This window comes from Schistocerca americana, unplaced genomic scaffold (assembly GCF_021461395.2).
Source record: "Schistocerca americana isolate TAMUIC-IGC-003095 unplaced genomic scaffold, iqSchAmer2.1 HiC_scaffold_640, whole genome shotgun sequence".
NCBI classification, from domain to species: domain Eukaryota; kingdom Metazoa; phylum Arthropoda; class Insecta; order Orthoptera; family Acrididae; genus Schistocerca; species Schistocerca americana.
In genome coordinates this window covers 37,501-42,500 of record NW_025726391.1, presented here as the reverse complement: position 1 = coordinate 42,500, position 5,000 = coordinate 37,501, and the positions used below count along the sequence as shown (strand labels likewise).

Genomic DNA, 5,000 nt, shown 5'->3' with positions numbered 1-5,000 from the left:
CTAAGAACGGCCATGCACCACCACCCACCGAATCAAGAAAGAGCTATCAATCTGTCAATCCTTCCGGTGTCCGGGCCTGGTGAGGTTTCCCGTGTTGAGTCAAATTAAGCCGCAGGCTCCACTCCTGGTGGTGCCCTTCCGTCAATTCCTTTAAGTTTCAGCTTTGCAACCATACTTCCCCCGGAACCCAAAAGCTTTGGTTTCCCGGAGGCTGCCCGCCGAGTCATCGGAGGAACTGCGGCGGATCGCTGGCTGGCATCGTTTATGGTTAGAACTAGGGCGGTATCTGATCGCCTTCGAACCTCTAACTTTCGTTCTTGATTAATGAAAACATACTTGGCAAATGCTTTCGCTTCTGTTCGTCTTGCGACGATCCAAGAATTTCACCTCTAACGTCGCAATACGAATGCCCCCGCCTGTCCCTATTAATCATTACCTCGGGTTCCGAAAACCAACAAAATAGAACCGAGGTCCTATTCCATTATTCCATGCACACAGTATTCAGGCGGGCTTGCCTGCTTTAAGCACTCTAATTTGTTCAAAGTAAACGTGCCGGCCCACCGAGACACTCACTCAAGAGCACCCTGGTAGGATTGCAACGGGGTCCGCCTCGGGACGCACGAGCACGCACGAGGCGCGTCGCACGCCTTCAGCTCGCCCCACCGGCAGGACGTCCCACGATACATGCCAGTTAAACACCGACGGGCGGTGAACCAACAGCGTGGGACACAAATCCAACTACGAGCTTTTTAACCGCAACAACTTTAATATACGCTATTGGAGCTGGAATTACCGCGGCTGCTGGCACCAGACTTGCCCTCCAATAGATACTCGTTAAAGGATTTAAAGTGTACTCATTCCGATTACGGGGCCTCGGATGAGTCCCGTATCGTTATTTTTCGTCACTACCTCCCCGTGCCGGGAGTGGGTAATTTGCGCGCCTGCTGCCTTCCTTGGATGTGGTAGCCGTTTCTCAGGCTCCCTCTCCGGAATCGAACCCTGATTCCCCGTTACCCGTTACAACCATGGTAGGCGCAGAACCTACCATCGACAGTTGATAAGGCAGACATTTGAAAGATGCGTCGCCGGTACGAGGACCGTGCGATCAGCCCAAAGTTATTCAGAGTCACCAAGGCAAACGGACCGGACGAGCCGACCGATTGGTTTTGATCTAATAAAAGCGTCCCTTCCATCTCTGGTCGGGACTCTGTTTGCATGTATTAGCTCTAGAATTACCACAGTTATCCAAGTAACGTGGGTACGATCTAAGGAACCATAACTGATTTAATGAGCCATTCGCGGTTTCACCTTAATGCGGCTTGTACTGAGACATGCATGGCTTAATCTTTGAGACAAGCATATGACTACTGGCAGGATCAACCAGGGAGCTGCGTCAACTAGAGCTGAGCAGCCGGCCGCCCGGGAGTGTGTCCCGGGGGCCCGCGCGAACACGCAAGCGTCCGCTCAATTATTCTGCAAACAGGAGGAGGCTGAGCTCCCCTGCACAATACACCTCGAAACCCTCTCAGGTCCCGGCGGCGCGCAGCGCCGTCCTAAGTACTTGGTCGGGTTCGAGAGAGGCGCAATCGCCCGGAGTTTGGCGAGTAGACGCTTTAGGTGCGACCACCCGTGCTCCCAACTGAGCTTGCCGCTGCCGACAGAGGCCCGGGAGCGTGCTGTCGTGGCATTGCCGGCGGGAGACAACACGCGCCACCTACGGTGGCCGGCAGCTCCAACGCCAGCGCCACAGAAGGACAAAAGCCCCACTTGGGTGCCGAAGCGAACTCTCCCAGCACAGCGCACGCGCCAACACGTCCGCACAGCTGCGATACAAACCACCTGCGAGAACCGCAGAGGCGACCGAGCAGCAGACGGCGTCGCGGCGCCGAGCGCCGGGCGGCGGCGCATCCTCAGCGCACACAGTCCTCAATCGGACCAGCACACTGCAGATGTCCACCGCGCTTCGCACCGGGCCCGCGAGGACCTACTTTGGCCGCACGGCGCCGCGTGCAGGGTGCGCCGGCGCGCAGCTGCGCCGCCTGCCGCCTCCGTCGGCCGGCGCGCCTGCCACTGGCCGCCCCCACCAGCCGGCTGTAGCGCGTGCGCCCACGCACCGCGCGGCCAGCACGCCGGGAGGCCCCCCCTCACCGGCCGGGGACGGTCCCACCCAGCCACCGCCGCGTATCGCTTCACACCCACATGCCATTCACGTTCGTGGGCATGGTGGGTATCGCTGAAACAACCGGTTGGTAGCTCAACCGATCGTCGCCATCACTGATTCACCTCTAGCGAGAACAACCGCACCACAACCGTTTACCAGTTGTTCATTTGCGTAACGTCACCAGCAAACGTAGACGTCCATCGCCATTTGCAAATTCAACGATTGTTGCATGCCTGTGTCAGGTGTCACGACACACTATGTCTGCCCACATACACGCAACAACATGTGCACGCTTCGCGAACACGTGGAAGGTGGCCCCCGTACGTATGCGATGTCCATTGCGCGAACGACTGTCAACCGGCCTCTGTCGCATGTCGCAGATGTGGAACGCAGTGCACCATGCTATCACGGTGTGTGAGAAGAGACGACTACGTCTGACAACACGCGCCACTACATCAACAGACGGCTCATGCTGATCGCCATCCACGGCATACCATACTGCAATCCAGCTCTTATAGGGAGACGACACGTAGCTGAGTGCACAATATTTGGACCGTATGGTTCGCCGTTGTTGGCGCAGTCGTGGTACGGTCACACATGTACCACGATGTATCATTCAGTACATGAGGACCAATGTGCAGTACAGTGTGTGATTTGGACGTACAACATCAGCGGACAGTTGACACACGCCGTACCACAACGTAGGCTGTGCTTCGCCATGCAAATGCCAATGAACAACTGCGAAGGGCATTGAGCATGTACGTCCTGCTGCCATCCGCATTACAGTGTATAGCTGCAAGGTGTTTAACATGAAGCGATACTCTGGGGACCAGGCAGTGCGAGTAGCAAACTATATTGCGGGGGTTGCAGTTAGGCAACACCACACTAATTTAACGCGTCGTATGACAATTACAGAGCAGGTTAAGGCCCAACGTGTGTTGGGTTAAGGCCCAACGTGTGTTGGGTTAAGGCCCAACGTGTGTTGGGTTAAGGCCCAACGTGTGTTGGGTTAAGGCCCAACGTGTGTTGGGTTAAGGCCCAACGTGTGTTGGGTTAAGGCCCAACGTGTGTTGGGTTAAGGCCCAACGTGTGTTGGGTTAAGGCCCAACGTGTGTTGGGTTAAGGCCCAACGTGTGTTGGGTTAAGGCCCAACGTGTGTTGGGTTAAGGCCCAACGTGTGTTGGGTTAAGGCCCAACGTGTGTTGGGTTAAGGCCCAACGTGTGTTGGGTTAAGGCCCAACGTGTGTTGGGTTAAGGCCCAACGTGTGTTGGGTTAAGGCCCAACGTGTGTTGGGTTAAGGCCCAACGTGTGTTGGGTTAAGGCCCAACGTGTGTTGGGTTAAGGCGCAACGTGTGTTGGGTTAAGGCGCAACGTGGGTTACGTTAAGGCGCAACGTGGGTTACGTTAAGGCGCAACGTGGGTTACGTTAAGGCGCAACGTGGGTTACGTTAAGGCGCAACGTGGGTTACGTTAAGGCGCAACGTGGGTTACGTTAAGGCGCAACGTGGGTTACGTTAAGGCGCAACGTGGGTTACGTTAAGGCCCAATATAGGTTAGGTTAAGGCCCAATATAGGTTAGGTTAAGGCCCAATATAGGTTAGGTTAAGGCCCAATATAGGTTAGGTTAAGGCCCAATATAGGTTAGGTTAAGGTACAATATAGGTTAGGTTAAGGTACAATATAGGTTAGGTTAAGGTACAATATGGGTTAGGTTAAGGTACAATATGGGTTAGGTTAAGGCGCAATATGGGTTAGGTTAAGGCGCAATATGGGTTAGGTTAAGGCGCAATATGGGTTAGGTTAAGGCGCAATATGGGTTAGGTTAAGGCGCAATATGGGTTAGGTTAAGGCGCAATATGGGTTAGGTTAAGGCGCAATATGGGTTAGGTTAAGGCGCAATATGGGTTAGGTTAAGGCGCAATATGGGTTAGGTTAAGGTACAATATAGGTTAGGTTAAGGTACAATATAGGTTAGGTTAAGGTACAATATAGGTTAGGTTAAGGTACAATATGGGTTAGGTTAAGGTACAATATAGGTTAGGTTAAGGCACAATATGGGTTAGGTTAAGGCGCAATATGGGTTAGGTTAAGGCGCAATATGGGTTAGGTTAAGGCGCAATATGGGTTAGGTTAAGGCGCAACGTGGGTTACGTTAAGGCGCAACGTGGGTTACGTTAAGGCGCAACGTGGGTTACGTTAAGGCGCAACGTGGGTTACGTTAAGGCGCAACGTGGGTTACGTTAAGGCGCAACGTGGGTTACGTTAAGGCCCAATATAGGTTAGGTTAAGGCCCAATATAGGTTAGGTTAAGGCCCAATATAGGTTAGGTTAAGGCCCAATATAGGTTAGGTTAAGGCCCAATATAGGTTAGGTTAAGGTACAATATAGGTTAGGTTAAGGTACAATATAGGTTAGGTTAAGGTACAATATGGGTTAGGTTAAGGCGCAATATGGGTTAGGTTAAGGCGCAATATGGGTTAGGTTAAGGCGCAATATGGGTTAGGTTAAGGCGCAACGTGGGTTACGTTAAGGCGCAACGTGGGTTACGTTAAGGCGCAACGTGGGTTACGTTAAGGCGCAACGTGGGTTACGTTAAGGCGCAACGTGGGTTACGTTAAGGCGCAACGTGGGTTACGTTAAGGCCCAATATAGGTTAGGTTAAGGCCCAATATAGGTTAGGTTAAGGCCCAATATAGGTTAGGTTAAGGCCCAATATAGGTTAGGTTAAGGCCCAATATAGGTTAGGTTAAGGTACAATATAGGTTAGGTTAAGGTACAATATAGGTTAGGTTAAGGTACAATATGGGTTAGGTTAAGGTACAATATGGGTTAGGTTAA

At 52.7% G+C, this 5,000-nt stretch overlaps 1 non-coding gene across 1 annotated transcript in view; it reads right to left on the bottom strand.

Annotated features, from left to right (window-relative positions):
- The window catches only part of LOC124588385, a 1,910-nt gene extending 523 nt beyond the window's left edge, over positions 1 to 1,387 (bottom strand). Inside the window, exon 1 of the ribosomal RNA XR_006975745.1 lies at positions 1 to 1,387. This exon is cut by the window's left edge and continues 523 nt beyond it. This is a non-coding gene — a ribosomal RNA (small subunit ribosomal RNA).
- Between the last annotated feature and the right edge of the window lie 3,613 nt (positions 1,388 to 5,000).